Source organism: Solea senegalensis, unplaced genomic scaffold (genome assembly GCF_019176455.1).
Source record: "Solea senegalensis isolate Sse05_10M unplaced genomic scaffold, IFAPA_SoseM_1 scf7180000016282, whole genome shotgun sequence".
NCBI classification, from domain to species: Eukaryota; Metazoa; Chordata; class Actinopteri; order Pleuronectiformes; family Soleidae; genus Solea; species Solea senegalensis.
Genome location: NW_025321697.1, coordinates 1 through 16,441, shown reverse-complemented (window position 1 = coordinate 16,441; position 16,441 = coordinate 1). Strand labels below are relative to the sequence as shown.

Genomic DNA, 16,441 nt, shown 5'->3' with positions numbered 1-16,441 from the left:
GCCATACCACCCTGAGCACGCCCGATCTCGTCTGATCTCGGAAGCTAAGCAGGGTCCGGGCCTGGTTAGTACTTGGATGGGAGACCGCCTGGGAATACCAGGTGCTGTAGGCTTTTACGCTGCTGCTGCTGCTGCTTCCTTACAAGAAACATGGGCTCGCAATTAAATTGACGCACAGGCACGGGTTGATGTCTTTCTGGTTTCAGCTTCGCTTTGCTTTTCACAGAAAAAAGAGAATGGTGCACCGTTCCTGGTGGCACTGCAATACCAGGTCAATGCAAGGAGTGAAGAGAGCAAGCCCCAGTTTTCACCTCCCACTGCTCAAAAATGCATTTAATATTTAATCCCCATATAGAGGACATATCAGATATTAAACTGATAAGAACAGATACTACACTTGATCTTAGCCAAAAGGCCGAGAAGCGATGGCTCACAGGTGTCTGGGGCCAACCCAAGATCTTGGCACACAAGTCAGTTGTTGTGGTGCCATGTTTTTAAGGGCGCATAACAAAGGCTGCTGCTGCTGATCACCTCCGCCCCAAGGTTGACCTAAGTGCACCTCTGAGCCTTGACAGACAGCTGCTTGACATTTGACACACTCAAAGGGCGCAGCCTTACAGCAAAGCCCACCAAAAATAACTTAAACTCTTGAACGTCCCTCTCCACGGAAGTCTTTAGTAAAAGGCGAAAGACTTGTGCATTTTGAAGAGAAACCAGAGTCAACGTAGCCCCTGTCCTGGAGAGCAGCCGAGGAGTCTATCCGCCGGAGTCACCACAGTCTCGGTCGGCCGGCCGGCCGGCCACCTTGGGACGGCCTTCCTTCAACGTTTTTGCTTAGTCGGCCAATAAACCGCCCAGATTTGACTGCATGTTTGGAAGCGCTTTCCTACTGTCGGTTGTGCGCTGCAGTTTTCTATCAGTCGCTGAGGCTGTGGCACATTCCTCGCTCACTGGCACACCTCCAACATTTAGTGGTAGACGTGAGTGCATGAGCAAAGCAGCTCCGTGTCACACTGAGCAGTACAAACTGCCGGGCCATTTCCCACCTCATCCGGGCTTCTGAAATGGTGAGTTGCTCCTGGCATCACTTCAACATCAGGTCACTGCACGGAGTGAACAGAGCAAGCGCCAAAGTATTAACCCTTGGCATGATGGCCATGGATCCATCTCCAACAATCGAGTTCTTCTACAAAGAGTTGGGAAAGGGAGCGTGACATTTGCTTTGAGCTAAAAGACAACACCCACAACCATCACGTTCCCAGCAACTTGGAAAGACTGGGGATGTTGCTCCGCAAGGACGTGAGAAGTTTGGAGATGGGCACACAACGTTGAACTTCGGGCGGCTGACCTTTGCTTACAACGACATCATCGGGGGAAAGCGCGGACGCAGCACCCCACTAGCAAAAATTATGCAGTCAAGACTCCCACGTTTGGGGAATTTGCAGGGGTCAACACAGCCGGAGTGCAATGGCTGAGCCTCGCCCTGGGTGAACCGCCTTCTTGATCATGGTATCTCCCCTGCCAGGTAAGTATGAGGTGTACTCGCCAAACACCGGGTGGCTCTTGCCAGACACAGCTCTTTGGCTGATGGTGCTGGAAATGAATAATCCCAGAGGCCAATGCCTTGACTCAGTTGCTCGTTAATGCTGTGCTATGTTCAACTTCAACCTCCAGCACACATTGGAGAGGAAACACTCGACCTTTTTTACTGGCATACCTGGCTGTCGTTTCCTATAGATTCAGCAACAACTGGACATGACGGCACCAACAGCCGCTTGCCCATCTCGGTGTCGCTTCCCGATACTGGACTAGAGTGTAGCATGTGGTGGAGATAAAGGCTGAAGTGCAGTGTGTCCGAAAGGCTGACTTTTGAGCCCCGCCACGCGCAGGGGGCCTTGCCCAGTCCATAAAAGCAGTCTGTGTCCCCAACCCCCCGGCTTACGGCCATACCACCCTGAGCACGCCCGATCTCGTCTGATCTCGGAAGCCAAGCAGGGTCGGGCCTGGTTAGTACTTGGATGGGAGACCGCCTGGGAATACCAGGTGCTGTAAGCTTTTACACCGCTGCACGCTTTTACACTGCTGCTTCCTTACAAGAAACATGCCCCTCCACGAGCAGGGGCCTTGCCTAGTCCATAAAGGCACTCTCTGTCGCCAGCCCCTCGGCTTACGGCCATACCACCCTGAGCACGCCCGATCTCGTCTGATCTCGGAAGCTAAGCAGGGTCGGGCCGGGTTAGTACTTGGATGGGAGACCGCCTGGGAATACCAGGTGCTGTAAGCTTTTACGCCGCTGCTTCCTTACAAGAAACATGGGCTCGCAATTAAATTGACGCACAGGCACGGGTTGATGTCTTTCTGGTTTCAGCTTCGCTTTGCTTTTCACAGAAAAAAGAGAATGGTGCACCGTTCCTGGTGGCACTGCAATACCAGGTCAATGCAAGGAGTGAAGAGAGCAAGCCCCAGTTTTCACCTCCCACTGCTCAAAAATGCATTTAATATTTAATCCCCATATAGAGGACATATCAGATATTAAACTGATAAGAACAGATACTACACTTGATCTTAGCCAAAAGGCCGAGAAGCGATGGCCCACAGGTGTCTGGGGCCAACCCAAGATCTTGGCACACAAGTCAGTTGTTGTGGTGCCATGTTTTTAAGGGCGCATAACAAAGGCTGCTGCTGCTGATCACCTCCGCCCCAAGGTTGACCTAAGTGCACCTCTGAGCCTTGACAGACAGCTGCTTGACATTTGACACACTCAAAGGGCGCAGCCTTACAGCAAAGCCCACCAAAAATAACTTAAACTCTTGAACGTCCCTCTCCACGGAAGTCTTTAGTAAAAGGCGAAAGACTTGTGCATTTTGAAGAGAAACCAGAGTCAACGTAGCCCCTGTCCTGGAGAGCAGCCGAGGAGTCTATCCGCCGGAGTCACCACAGTCTCGGTCGGCCGGCCGGCCGGCCACCTTGGGACGGCCTTCCTTCAACGTTTTTGCTTAGTCGGCCAATAAACCGCCCAGATTTGACTGCATGTTTGGAAGCGCTTTCCTACTGTCGGTTGTGCGCTGCAGTTTTCTATCAGTCGCTGAGGCTGTGGCACATTCCTCGCTCACTGGCACACCTCCAACATTTAGTGGTAGACGTGAGTGCATGAGCAAAGCAGCTCCGTGTCACACTGAGCAGTACAAACTGCCGGGCCATTTCCCACCTCATCCGGGCTTCTGAAATGGTGAGTTGCTCCTGGCATCACTTCAACATCAGGTCACTGCACGGAGTGAACAGAGCAAGCGCCAAAGTATTAACCCTTGGCATGATGGCCATGGATCCATCTCCAACAATCGAGTTCTTCTACAAAGAGTTGGGAAAGGGAGCGTGACATTTGCTTTGAGCTGAAAGACAACACCCACAACCATCACGTTCCCAGCAACTTGGAAAGACTGGGGATGTTGCTCCGCAAGGACGTGAGAAGTTTGGAGATGGGCACACAACGTTGAACTTCGGGCGGCTGACCTTTGCTTACAACGACATCATCGGGGGAAAGCGCGGACGCAGCACCCCACTAGCAAAAATTATGCAGTCAAGACTCCCACGTTTGGGGAATTTGCAGGGGTCAACACAGCCGGAGTGCAATGGCTGAGCCTCGCCCTGGGTGAACCGCCTTCTTGATCATGGTATCTCCCCTGCCAGGTAAGTATGAGGTGTACTCGCCAAACACCGGGTGGCTCTTGCCAGACACAGCTCTTTGGCTGATGGTGCTGGAAATGAATAATCCCAGAGGCCAATGCCTTGACTCAGTTGCTCGTTAATGCTGTGCTATGTTCAACTTCAACCTCCAGCACACATTGGAGGGGAAACACTCGACCTTTTTTACTGGCATACCTGGCTGTCGTTTCCTATAGATTCAGCAACAACTGGACATGACGGCACCAACAGCCGCTTGTCCATCTCGGTGTCTGTCAAAAGAATTGAGATCCATAGGAAGGAGATCGGAGTCAGCTCAGTGTCCAAACAAGGGTTTAATCTTGTACAAGAGGAGCATTCACAAAGCAACACACACAGGCCAGTTACAAAGTGAAGACTCCCTGTCTTGTAGTAATCGCAAGGTATTTATCTGTCTCAATGGGTCAGCTATCACCCTGCCATAAGGTGCAGACCCCCGCCTCTGTGGGTTTGTTATCACCTTGCCCTCAGTCGCAGACCCATTGTCTCTATTCACAAGTTACTTCAAACAGTTCCTAAAACAATACATATGGTCACTGGCCAAAATCGCATCCAACAGTTACATTAACAATACAAAGAGTGAGTGGTCTCAGGTCACATCAAACGGTTGCATTGAGCATTTGTCTTCATGTATTACATGAGGTGCATAATTCCCATAACATATCCCTCCTGTTTATGCTTAAGCATAATTATAACAAATGTTTTAGAGTGTGAGAGCGAAAACCCTATCGAGCAGTTCAAAACATTCCAATTATCAATTTTCCTTCTAGATAGGGAAACTCTCTCACGGTCCCGCTGCCCCGGCAACCACACGCAGGTACTCCATTTGATCAAGGCATAAAAGCATACATTCAAAAACATTTTGATTATATTGTTACCCCAAAATGAATTCAATGGTGACCAATTCAGAACACTACAACTTCTAGATTTCCTGTAGTACCATCATAATCAATAGAGTAAACAGCAATTATCCTTTAAACCATGGTGTTATCTTCATCTAACATGTATCCATATAGATCATCATTTGTCAAATCAGTCGAACATTTCTGGTGCTGCATTCTTGTCGTCCTCTCGGTGGTCATCAGTGGTTGGGACTCTTTCATGCAGCATAGTTGTTTTTTGTTTTGTTTTTCAAAGCGGTGTCCTGAGTCTCTGTAACAGTCCTTCTACATATAGGGTGATTAATCCATTCATTGCCTTAGATGCTGCCATCAGGTGCTGTATTAGGAATAAATGTACAACACATATCTCCAAACATTCTACATTATACAGTATTCCTCCCTTTTCAGCAGCATCATGTCTAAAGTCATCCTATTTTGCCATGCCATTAAACTAGTCTTATCTAACTCTTGATGTATGCTTCCAATTGCTTCCTTAGTGAAGTCAAAAATCTCTGTTGATTATAATACACATTTTTATCAATCATTTTATTAACAGTTCCCCATCAAGCCAGGAGTGATCAAACCATCCTGCTGGTGCATTTCTCTTTATAACACTCCTTGAGTATTTTACACATATTTTACACATCTCTTGTTTCCCTCAGGACACAGGGAGGATTCTCGCTCTTGATACCAAACGAGGCAGTCTTTTTCAACCCCCCAAAACTTTATTTTCCAAGGTTTTGGATCTCACAAGGCCCCCTGTGACGGCCACAGATCTAGGCTGCCCCGGAAACTAAATCTAACTTAAACTCACTTAATTGTGACAATAGTACACGCATTGTCACTGCACCTCTCCTAGTGTCCCATCTAGATTGTTCCTATTGATCTATTCCTCATTTTATCATACCTGGCCTTATGTCACTATATTTAAAATAAGGAATGCAATTGTGGTCATACATGAAACAGTTATTAAACACAGTTTTAATTCTGGCATGGTGAATGCTTCTACTTATCTGACTGGCATTTGTGCTCTTTTGAAGTGTGTGATCCATTGTCTGTCTTTCAGCTATGTGTACTGCTGTAGGTGTCGACAGTAGTAGTTGATAGGAGCCTTCCCAGCGTGAAGCTGACCACTTCACCAACACCCAATCTCCTGGATTGATTGGCCCTCCTGTGGGTGCTGGATCTGGTTTTTGATGTAGTCTGCCTTGAGCATTGTGCTTAGAATACATTAATCATGAGGCACAAACACATTTTAGTGGTTTTAACATCCATGTAGTCTAGTCTATCGTGGATACCATCCCTCCTGTTGAGACATGGGTAATCCCATGACTCAATATTGTAACAAATTTAAACAAATTCTTTTTGTCTTAGATTAGTGTCTCAGATCTCACCTTCATACCATTACAGTGTTGAAGTGGCAATTTACTACCGCCTTCATCTTCTTCAATTATTATTCTGCATGCTTCAGTATCGTTTAGAAAACAAGTTTTACGATTTTTTTAACCAACAGGGTGACTATGGCTTTTGGTCCATACTCAAAAATACTTCAGTGTTTTCTAGTTAACATACTTCTTCTTCCTCCTCATCTTCTGTGTCCTGGTATGTATGTGTGTGTGTGAGTGCATGACCTGGTTTATTGACTAGTAGCGCCGATGAATCATCAACTCGTCTGGGTCCTCCATTTCTTCTTTGCTGTGGAATTCCTGAAGAGAACACAGCATCCTACGTCTCTCCTCATAACTTCTGATATCTCCTGAGCTAATTGTCAAATACACTTGAGAGATGTTTATGGAAATATATATTTTATATTATTTCAGCCCTATAATGACTTAGTTTATGACCGCTTTAGTTATCTTCTTACCCCAATTACTTTATTTAATTAATATGTTATTTTATTAGTACTGTTGTTTTTATTTCATTTTAGTATTATTATTATTTTTAAACATTTTAATCAAAACGCCAATCTATTCTTTGGTTCTTGGTCATTTCTAGTTCTTCCTTTGACTTTACCTCTATCTTTTTTACCAGTTTTTACATTCTTCTACCTGTAATTTTCCTCTAAATCCATATTTATTTTCCCATCTTTTTATATACTTTACATTATCTAGTGCCTATTAGCCCATTCGTTTTGCATCACATTCATATTGAACCTCGTCAGGTTCACAACAACATTTATAACAACTATTACCATTTCCCATTTTGATATAAAAATTACCTTCAATTTTATTCATACTTTTATTTTAAGGTTCCTTTTTATTATTATTATTATTATTATTATTATTATTACTATTATTATTATTATTATTATTATTATTATTATTTTATATATTTTCCCAACTTTTAATCTGGATTATCAGTGTTTGCCTGTTTTTTCTTTTTCTTTCCAAATATTGTACATATAATTTCTGTCCAGACTCTAAATTTCTATTTATTTATTTATCTATTCTTGTTTTTAACAATGCATACACTATCAGGAACAAATCCCAAATAAAATTTGGTATTTTGATTGTCACTGAAAAGGACCAACACTCTGCAGCCTGAGCCTATGCCACCAGGCACATAAAACAACACAAAGCCATGGCACACACATTAAAACATCACAAAACACAAAACAACACAAGACAATATTTAACACACAACATATATATGTCGACTTTAAAAGAGTTTGTATCCTAAGTTTTCTAATTTTATGCTAAATTTTCACAAAGTAGAAGAATACCATGACTTACAGCTTCTTTCGTTACTGGCACCGCATATTCAACTTACTGTTGTTACTTATTAGCGGAAATTTGATCTATATATTTTACCGGTTTGTCTAAGAGAGTTCTGCTCCCCCAAGTCCCTGACTTGCTTGGGTCCCGGACCCTGACGCCTGTTGTTTTCTCAGCCCTGAGGGATTAGTTTAAACCTTGTCCTTCCAAAGACAGTAATAATTTTAGGTCCCTGCCCTAAATCTAAGAGAGTCCTGCTCCCCCAAGTCCCTGACTTGCTTTTAAATATAAGAGAGTTCTGCTCCCCCAAGTCCCTGACTTGCTTTTTATCTATTTTAAATGAGCTAGGATCGATCCGTTTCTGTACCGGTTTTTTCACTTCAGTAGAAGAATACCATGACTTACAGCTTCTTTCGTTACTGGCACCGCATATTCAAACTTACTGTTGCTACTTCTTATCTGCCGAATTGCTATGCTCAATTTTCACTTCAATAGAAGAATACCATGACTTACAGCTTCTTTCGTTACTGGCACCGCATATTCAACTAACTGTTGTTACTTTTGAGCCGAATTTGTTTTTAAATTTAGAAATGGTTATTTCTTACCCTTTTGAAGATTTGAGTCCCTGACTCAATGTTTGTCTGGCTGATCCGTCTCCCCTCCTTGGTTGGCCCCGTCACTGTCCCACTCTTCACGGAACCTGGCCTCCCTGACCAAACGGAGCTTTAAGAGCCCTGAGGTGGAGGACTTTTAGGAGGATTTATTTTTCTTACCCCCGCCTTGCAAGGTCTTCAGGTCCGCTGATGTGAAGAGAGCGACAGGTATTGGGGCCCCACGTTGGGCGCCAAGTTGTCAAAAGAATTGAGATCCATAGGAAGGAGATCCATAGGAAGGAGATCGGAGTCAGCTCAGTGTCCAAACAAGGGTTTAATCTTGTACAAGAGGAGCATTCACAAAGCAACACACACAGGCCAGTTACAAAGTGAAGACTCCCTGTCTTGTAGTAATCGCAAGGTATTTATCTGTCTCAATGGGTCAGCTATCACCCTGCCATAAGGTGCAGACCCCCGCCTCTGTGGGTTTGTTATCACCTTGCCCTCAGTCGCAGACCCATTGTCTCTATTCACAAGTTACTTCAAACAGTTCCTAAAACAATACATATGGTCACTGGCCAAAATCGCATCCAACAGTTACATTAACAATACAAAGAGTGAGTGGTCTCAGGTCACATCAAACGGTTGCATTGAGCATTTGTCTTCATGTATTACATGAGGTGCATAATTCCCATAACAGTGTCGCTTCCCGATACTGGACTAGAGTGTAGCATGTGGTGGAGATAAAGGCTGAAGTGCAGTGTGTCCGAAAGGCTGACTTTTGAGCCCCGCCACGCGCAGGGGGCCTTGCCCAGTCCATAAAAGCAGTCTGTGTCCCCAACCCCCCGGCTTACGGCCATACCACCCTGAGCACGCCCGATCTCGTCTGATCTCGGAAGCCAAGCAGGGTCGGGCCTGGTTAGTACTTGGATGGGAGACCGCCTGGGAATACCAGGTGCTGTAAGCTTTTACGCCTGCTGCTGCTGCTTCCTTACAAGAAACATGGGCTCGCAATTAAATTGACGCACAGGCACGGGTTGATGTCTTTCTGGTTTCAGCTTCGCTTTGCTTTTCACAGAAAAAAGAGAATGGTGCACCGTTCCTGGTGGCACTGCAATACCAGGTCAATGCAAGGAGTGAAGAGAGCAAGCCCCAGTTTTCACCTCCCACTGCTCAAAAATGCATTTAATATTTAATCCCCATATAGAGGACATATCAGATATTAAACTGATAAGAACAGATACTACACTTGATCTTAGCCAAAAGGCCGAGAAGCGATGGCCCACAGGTGTCTGGGGCCAACCCAAGATCTTGGCACACAAGTCAGTTGTTGTGGTGCCATGTTTTTAAGGGCGCATAACAAAGGCTGCTGCTGCTGATCACCTCCGCCCCAAGGTTGACCTAAGTGCACCTCTGAGCCTTGACAGACAGCTGCTTGACATTTGACACACTCAAAGGGCGCAGCCTTACAGCAAAGCCCACCAAAAATAACTTAAACTCTTGAACGTCCCTCTCCACGGAAGTCTTTAGTAAAAGGCGAAAGACTTGTGCATTTTGAAGAGAAACCAGAGTCAACGTAGCCCCTGTCCTGGAGAGCAGCCGAGGAGTCTATCCGCCGGAGTCACCACAGTCTCGGTCGGCCGGCCGGCCGGCCACCTTGGGACGGCCTTCCTTCAACGTTTTTGCTTAGTCGGCCAATAAACCGCCCAGATTTGACTGCATGTTTGGAAGCGCTTTCCTACTGTCGGTTGTGCGCTGCAGTTTTCTATCAGTCGCTGAGGCTGTGGCACATTCCTCGCTCACTGGCACACCTCCAACATTTAGTGGTAGACGTGAGTGCATGAGCAAAGCAGCTCCGTGTCACACTGAGCAGTACAAACTGCCGGGCCATTTCCCACCTCATCCGGGCTTCTGAAATGGTGAGTTGCTCCTGGCATCACTTCAACATCAGGTCACTGCACGGAGTGAACAGAGCAAGCGCCAAAGTATTAACCCTTGGCATGATGGCCATGGATCCATCTCCAACAATCGAGTTCTTCTACAAAGAGTTGGGAAAGGGAGCGTGACATTTGCTTTGAGCTAAAAGACAACACCCACAACCATCACGTTCCCAGCAACTTGGAAAGACTGGGGATGTTGCGCCGCAAGGACGTGAGAAGTTTGGAGATGGGCACACAACGTTGAACTTCGGGCGGCTGACCTTTGCTTACAACGACATCATCGGGGGAAAGCGCGGACGCAGCACCCCACTAGCAAAAATTATGCAGTCAAGACTCCCACGTTTGGGGAATTTGCAGGGGGCAACACAGCCGGAGTGCAATGGCTGAGCCTCGCCCTGGGTGAACCGCCTTCTTGATCATGGTATCTCCCCTGCCAGGTAAGTATGAGGTGTACTCGCCAAACACCGGGTGGCTCTTGCCAGACACAGCTCTTTGGCTGATGGTGCTGGAAATGAATAATCCCAGAGGCCAATGCCTTGACTCAGTTGCTCGTTAATGCTGTGCTATGTTCAACTTCAACCTCCAGCACACATTGGAGAGGAAACACTCGACCTTTTTTACTGGCATACCTGGCTGTCGTTTCCTATAGATTCAGCAACAACTGGACATGACGGCACCAACAGCCGCTTGCCCATCTCGGTGTCGCTTCCCGATACTGGACTAGAGTGTAGCATGTGGTGGAGATAAAGGCTGAAGTGCAGTGTGTCCGAAAGGCTGACTTTTGAGCCCCGCCACGCGCAGGGGGCCTTGCCCAGTCCATAAAAGCAGTCTGTGTCCCCAACCCCCCGGCTTACGGCCATACCACCCTGAGCACGCCCGATCTCGTCTGATCTCGGAAGCCAAGCAGGGTCGGGCCTGGTTAGTACTTGGATGGGAGACCGCCTGGGAATACCAGGTGCTGTAAGCTTTTACACCGCTGCACGCTTTTACACTGCTGCTTCCTTACAAGAAACATGCCCCTCCACGAGCAGGGGCCTTGCCTAGTCCATAAAGGCACTCTCTGTCGCCAGCCCCTCGGCTTACGGCCATACCACCCTGAGCACGCCCGATCTCGTCTGATCTCGGAAGCTAAGCAGGGTCGGGCCGGGTTAGTACTTGGATGGGAGACCGCCTGGGAATACCAGGTGCTGTAAGCTTTTACGCCGCTGCTTCCTTACAAGAAACATGGGCTCGCAATTAAATTGACGCACAGGCACGGGTTGATGTCTTTCTGGTTTCAGCTTCGCTTTGCTTTTCACAGAAAAAAGAGAATGGTGCACCGTTCCTGGTGGCACTGCAATACCAGGTCAATGCAAGGAGTGAAGAGAGCAAGCCCCAGTTTTCACCTCCCACTGCTCAAAAATGCATTTAATATTTAATCCCCATATAGAGGACATATCAGATATTAAACTGATAAGAACAGATACTACACTTGATCTTAGCCAAAAGGCCGAGAAGCGATGGCCCACAGGTGTCTGGGGCCAACCCAAGATCTTGGCACACAAGTCAGTTGTTGTGGTGCCATGTTTTTAAGGGCGCATAACAAAGGCTGCTGCTGCTGATCACCTCCGCCCCAAGGTTGACCTAAGTGCACCTCTGAGCCTTGACAGACAGCTGCTTGACATTTGACACACTCAAAGGGCGCAGCCTTACAGCAAAGCCCACCAAAAATAACTTAAACTCTTGAACGTCCCTCTCCACGGAAGTCTTTAGTAAAAGGCGAAAGACTTGTGCATTTTGAAGAGAAACCAGAGTCAACGTAGCCCCTGTCCTGGAGAGCAGCCGAGGAGTCTATCCGCCGGAGTCACCACAGTCTCGGTCGGCCGGCCGGCCGGCCACCTTGGGACGGCCTTCCTTCAACGTTTTTGCTTAGTCGGCCAATAAACCGCCCAGATTTGACTGCATGTTTGGAAGCGCTTTCCTACTGTCGGTTGTGCGCTGCAGTTTTCTATCAGTCGCTGAGGCTGTGGCACATTCCTCGCTCACTGGCACACCTCCAACATTTAGTGGTAGACGTGAGTGCATGAGCAAAGCAGCTCCGTGTCACACTGAGCAGTACAAACTGCCGGGCCATTTCCCACCTCATCCGGGCTTCTGAAATGGTGAGTTGCTCCTGGCATCACTTCAACATCAGGTCACTGCACGGAGTGAACAGAGCAAGCGCCAAAGTATTAACCCTTGGCATGATGGCCATGGATCCATCTCCAACAATCGAGTTCTTCTACAAAGAGTTGGGAAAGGGAGCGTGACATTTGCTTTGAGCTGAAAGACAACACCCACAACCATCACGTTCCCAGCAACTTGGAAAGACTGGGGATGTTGCTCCGCAAGGACGTGAGAAGTTTGGAGATGGGCACACAACGTTGAACTTCGGGCGGCTGACCTTTGCTTACAACGACATCATCGGGGGAAAGCGCGGACGCAGCACCCCACTAGCAAAAATTATGCAGTCAAGACTCCCACGTTTGGGGAATTTGCAGGGGTCAACACAGCCGGAGTGCAATGGCTGAGCCTCGCCCTGGGTGAACCGCCTTCTTGATCATGGTATCTCCCCTGCCAGGTAAGTATGAGGTGTACTCGCCAAACACCGGGTGGCTCTTGCCAGACACAGCTCTTGGCTGATGGTGCTGGAAATGAATAATCCCAGAGGCCAATGCCTTGACTCAGTTGCTCGTTAATGCTGTGCTATGTTCAACTTCAACCTCCAGCACACATTGGAGGGGAAACACTCGACCTTTTTTACTGGCATACCTGGCTGTCGTTTCCTATAGATTCAGCAACAACTGGACATGACGGCACCAACAGCCGCTTGTCCATCTCGGTGTCTGTCAAAAGAATTGAGATCCATAGGAAGGAGATCGGAGTCAGCTCAGTGTCCAAACAAGGGTTTAATCTTGTACAAGATGAGCATTCACAAAGCAACACACACAGGCCAGTTACAAAGTGAAGACTCCCTGTCTTGTAGGAATCGCAAGGTATTTATCTGTCTCAATGGGTCAGCTATCACCCTGCCATAAGGTGCAGACCCCCGCCTCTGTGGGTTTGTTATCACCTTGCCCTCAGTCGCAGCCCCATTGTCTCTATTCACAAGTTACTTCAAACAGTTCCTAAAACAATACATATGGTCACTGGCCAAAATCGCATCCAACAGTTACATTAACAATACAAAGAGTGAGTGGTCTCAGGTCACATCAAACGGTTGCATTGAGCATTTGTCTTCATGTATTACATGAGGTGCATAATTCCCATAACATATCCCTCCTGTTTATGCTTAAGCATAATTATAACAAATGTTTTAGAGTGTGAGAGCGAAAACCCTATCGAGCAGTTCAAAACATTCCAATTATCAATTTTCCTTCTAGATAGGGAAACTCTCTCACGGTCCCGCTGCCCCGGCAACCACACGCAGGTACTCCATTTGATCAAGGCATAAAAGCATACATTCAAAAACATTTTGATTATATTGTTACCCCAAAATGAATTCAATGGTGACCAATTCAGAACACTACAACTTCTAGATTTCCTGTAGTACCATCATAATCAATAGAGTAAACAGCAATTATCCTTTAAACCATGGTGTTATCTTCATCTAACATGTATCCATATAGATCATCATTTGTCAAATCAGTCGAACATTTCTGGTGCTGCATTCTTGTCGTCCTCTCGGTGGTCATCAGTAGTTGGGACTCTTTCATGCAGCATAGTTGTTTTTTGTTTTGTTTTTTTTCAAAGCGGTGTCCTGAGTCTCTGTAACAGTCCTTCTACATATAGGGTGATTAATCCATTCATTGCCTTAGATGCTGCCATCAGGTGCTGTATTAGGAATAAATGTACAACACATATCTCCAAACATTCTACATTATACAGTATTCCTCCCTTTTCAGCAGCATCATGTCTAAAGTCATCCTATTTTGCCATGCCATTAAACTAGTCTTATCTAACTCTTGATGTATGCTTCCAATTGCTTCCTTAGTGAAGTCAAAAATCTCTGTTGATTATAATACACATTTTTATCAATCATTTTATTAACAGTTCCCCATCAAGCCAGGAGTGATCAAACCATCCTGCTGGTGCATTTCTCTTTATAACACTCCTTGAGTATTTTACACATATTTTACACATCTCTTGTTTCCCTCAGGACACAGGGAGGATTCTCGCTCTTGATACCAAACGAGGCAGTCTTTTTCAACCCCCCAAAACTTTATTTTCCAAGGTTTTGGATCTCACAAGGCCCCCTGTGACGGCCACAGATCTAGGCTGCCCCGGAAACTAAATCTAACTTAAACTCACTTAATTGTGACAATAGTACACGCATTGTCACTGCACCTCTCCTAGTGTCCCATCTAGATTGTTCCTATTGATCTATTCCTCATTTTATCATACCTGGCCTTATGTCACTATATTTAAAATAAGGAATGCAATTGTGGTCATACATGAAACAGTTATTAAACACAGTTTTAATTCTGGCATGGTGAATGCTTCTACTTATCTGACTGGCATTTGTGCTCTTTTGAAGTGTGTGATCCATTGTCTGTCTTTCAGCTATGTGTACTGCTGTAGGTGTCGACAGTAGTAGTTGATAGGAGCCTTCCCAGCGTGAAGCTGACCACTTCACCAACACCCAATCTCCTGGATTGATTGGCCCTCCTGTGGGTGCTGGATCTGGTTTTTGATGTAGTCTGCCTTGAGCATTGTGCTTAGAATACATTAATCATGAGGCACAAACACATTTTGGTGGTTTTAACATCCATGTAGTCTAGTCTATCGTGGATACCATCCCTCCTGTTGAGACATGGGTAATCCCATGGCTCAATATTGTAACAAATTTAAACAAATTCTTTTTGTCTTAGATTAGTGTCTCAGATCTCACCTTCATACCATTACAGTGTTGAAGTGGCAATTTACTACCGCCTTCATCTTCTTCAATTATTATTCTGCATGCTTCAGTATCGTTTAGAAAACAAGTTTTACGATTTTTTTTTAACCAACAGGGTGACTATGGCTTTTGGTCCATACTCAAAAATACTTCAGTGTTTTCTAGTTAACATACTTCTTCTTCCTCCTCATCTTCTGTGTCCTGGTATGTATGTGTGTGTGTGAGTGCATGACCTGGTTTATTGACTAGTAGCGCCGATGAATCATCAACTCGTCTGGGTCCCCCTTTTCTTCTTTGCTGTGGAATTCCTGAAGAGAACACAGCATCCTACGTCTCTCCTCATAACTTCTGATATCTCCTGAGCTAATTGTCAAATACACTTGAGAGATGTTTATGGAAATATATATTTTATATTATTTCAGCCCTATAATGACTTAGTTTATGACCGCTTTAGTTATCTTCTTACCCCAATTACTTTATTTAATTAATATGTTATTTTATTAGTACTGTTGTTTTTATTTCATTTTAGTATTATTATTATTTTTAAACATTTTAATCAAAACGCCAATCTATTCTTTGGTTCTTGGTCATTTCTAGTTCTTCCTTTGACTTTACCTCTATCTTTTTTACCAGTTTTTACATTCTTCTACCTGTAATTTTCCTCTAAATCCATATTTATTTTCCCATCTTTTTATATACTTTACATTATCTAGTGCCTATTAGCCCATTCGTTTTGCATCACATTCATATTGAACCTCGTCAGGTTCACAACAACATTTATAACAACTATTACCATTTCCCATTTTGATATAAAAATTACCTTCAATTTTATTCATACTTTTTATTATTATTATTATTATTATTATTACTATTATTATTATTATTTTATTTTATATATTTTCCCAACTTTTAATCTGGATTATCAGTGTTTGCCTGTTTTTTCTTTTTCTTTCCAAATATTGTACATATAATTTCTGTCCAGACTCTAAATTTCTATTTATTTATTTATCTATTCTTGTTTTTAACAATGCATCCACTATCAGGAACAAATCCCAAATAAAATTTGGTATTTTGATTGTCACTGAAAAGGACCAACACTCTGCAGCCTGAGCCTATGCCACCAGGCACATAAAACAACACAAAGCCATGGCGCACACATTAAAACATCACAAAACACAAAACAACACAAGACAATATTTAACACACAACATATATATGTCGACTTTAAAAGAGTTCGTATCCTAAGTTTTCTAATTTTATGCTAAATTTTCACAAAGTAGAAGAATACCATGACTTACAGCTTCTTTCGTTACTGGCACCGCATATTCAACTAACTGTTGTTACTTATTAGCGGAAATTTGATCTATATATTTTACCGGTTTGTCTAAGAGAGTTCTGCTCCCCCAAGTCCCTGACTTGCTTTGGATCCCAGACCCCGACGCCTGTTGTTTTCTCAGCCCTGAGGGATTAGTCCTTCCAAAGATTAGCATAATTTTAGGTCCTCCCAAATCTAAGAGAGTCCTGCTCCCCCAAGTCCCTGACTTGCTTTTAAATATAAGAGAGTTCTGCTCCCCCAAGTCCCTGACTTGCTTTTTATCTATTTTAAATGAGCTAGGATCGATCCGTTTCTGTACCGGTTTTTTCACTTCAGTAGAAGAATACCATGACTTACAGCTTC

At 44.9% G+C, this 16,441-nt stretch overlaps 1 long non-coding RNA gene, 17 other non-coding genes and 1 pseudogene across 18 annotated transcripts; 6 read left to right on the top strand and 13 right to left on the bottom strand.

Annotated features, from left to right (window-relative positions):
- LOC122762960 lies at positions 1–113 on the top strand (annotated as a pseudogene; the record flags this gene model as incomplete).
- A 121-nt stretch (positions 114–234) lies between these two features.
- Positions 235–427, bottom strand: LOC122762968. The gene has a single exon (XR_006358818.1). It is a non-coding gene; the product is annotated as a U2 spliceosomal RNA (small nuclear RNA).
- A 182-nt stretch (positions 428–609) lies between these two features.
- Positions 610–722, bottom strand: LOC122762973. The gene has a single exon (XR_006358823.1). It is a non-coding gene; the product is annotated as a U5 spliceosomal RNA (small nuclear RNA).
- A 647-nt stretch (positions 723–1,369) lies between these two features.
- Positions 1,370–1,533, bottom strand: LOC122762963. Its single transcript, XR_006358813.1, has one exon. It is a non-coding gene; the product is annotated as a U1 spliceosomal RNA (small nuclear RNA).
- Positions 1,534–1,936: 403 nt separating this feature from the next.
- Positions 1,937–2,055, top strand: LOC122762976. The gene has a single exon (XR_006358826.1). It is a non-coding gene; the product is annotated as a 5S ribosomal RNA (ribosomal RNA).
- A 110-nt stretch (positions 2,056–2,165) lies between these two features.
- On the top strand, positions 2,166–2,284 carry LOC122762970. Its single transcript, XR_006358820.1, has one exon. It is a non-coding gene; the product is annotated as a 5S ribosomal RNA (ribosomal RNA).
- Positions 2,285–2,396: 112 nt separating this feature from the next.
- Positions 2,397–2,589, bottom strand: LOC122762967. Its single transcript, XR_006358817.1, has one exon. It is a non-coding gene; the product is annotated as a U2 spliceosomal RNA (small nuclear RNA).
- A 182-nt stretch (positions 2,590–2,771) lies between these two features.
- Positions 2,772–2,884, bottom strand: LOC122762972. The gene has a single exon (XR_006358822.1). It is a non-coding gene; the product is annotated as a U5 spliceosomal RNA (small nuclear RNA).
- A 647-nt stretch (positions 2,885–3,531) lies between these two features.
- LOC122762962 lies at positions 3,532–3,695 on the bottom strand. Its single transcript, XR_006358812.1, has one exon. It is a non-coding gene; the product is annotated as a U1 spliceosomal RNA (small nuclear RNA).
- Positions 3,696–4,847: 1,152 nt separating this feature from the next.
- LOC122762958 lies at positions 4,848–8,193 on the bottom strand. The gene is made up of 2 exons (XR_006358809.1): positions 7,921–8,193; positions 4,848–6,307 (listed from the first exon to the last, which is right to left on the bottom strand). It is a non-coding gene; the product is annotated as an uncharacterized LOC122762958 (long non-coding RNA).
- A 563-nt stretch (positions 8,194–8,756) lies between these two features.
- Positions 8,757–8,875, top strand: LOC122762975. Its single transcript, XR_006358825.1, has one exon. It is a non-coding gene; the product is annotated as a 5S ribosomal RNA (ribosomal RNA).
- A 119-nt stretch (positions 8,876–8,994) lies between these two features.
- On the bottom strand, positions 8,995–9,187 carry LOC122762966. Its single transcript, XR_006358816.1, has one exon. It is a non-coding gene; the product is annotated as a U2 spliceosomal RNA (small nuclear RNA).
- Positions 9,188–9,369: 182 nt separating this feature from the next.
- LOC122762971 lies at positions 9,370–9,482 on the bottom strand. The gene has a single exon (XR_006358821.1). It is a non-coding gene; the product is annotated as a U5 spliceosomal RNA (small nuclear RNA).
- A 647-nt stretch (positions 9,483–10,129) lies between these two features.
- On the bottom strand, positions 10,130–10,293 carry LOC122762964. Its single transcript, XR_006358814.1, has one exon. It is a non-coding gene; the product is annotated as a U1 spliceosomal RNA (small nuclear RNA).
- A 403-nt stretch (positions 10,294–10,696) lies between these two features.
- LOC122762974 lies at positions 10,697–10,815 on the top strand. Its single transcript, XR_006358824.1, has one exon. It is a non-coding gene; the product is annotated as a 5S ribosomal RNA (ribosomal RNA).
- Positions 10,816–10,925: 110 nt separating this feature from the next.
- LOC122762959 lies at positions 10,926–11,044 on the top strand. Its single transcript, XR_006358810.1, has one exon. It is a non-coding gene; the product is annotated as a 5S ribosomal RNA (ribosomal RNA).
- A 112-nt stretch (positions 11,045–11,156) lies between these two features.
- LOC122762965 lies at positions 11,157–11,349 on the bottom strand. Its single transcript, XR_006358815.1, has one exon. It is a non-coding gene; the product is annotated as a U2 spliceosomal RNA (small nuclear RNA).
- Positions 11,350–11,531: 182 nt separating this feature from the next.
- Positions 11,532–11,644, bottom strand: LOC122762969. The gene has a single exon (XR_006358819.1). It is a non-coding gene; the product is annotated as a U5 spliceosomal RNA (small nuclear RNA).
- A 647-nt stretch (positions 11,645–12,291) lies between these two features.
- On the bottom strand, positions 12,292–12,455 carry LOC122762961. The gene has a single exon (XR_006358811.1). It is a non-coding gene; the product is annotated as a U1 spliceosomal RNA (small nuclear RNA).
- Between the last annotated feature and the right edge of the window lie 3,986 nt (positions 12,456–16,441).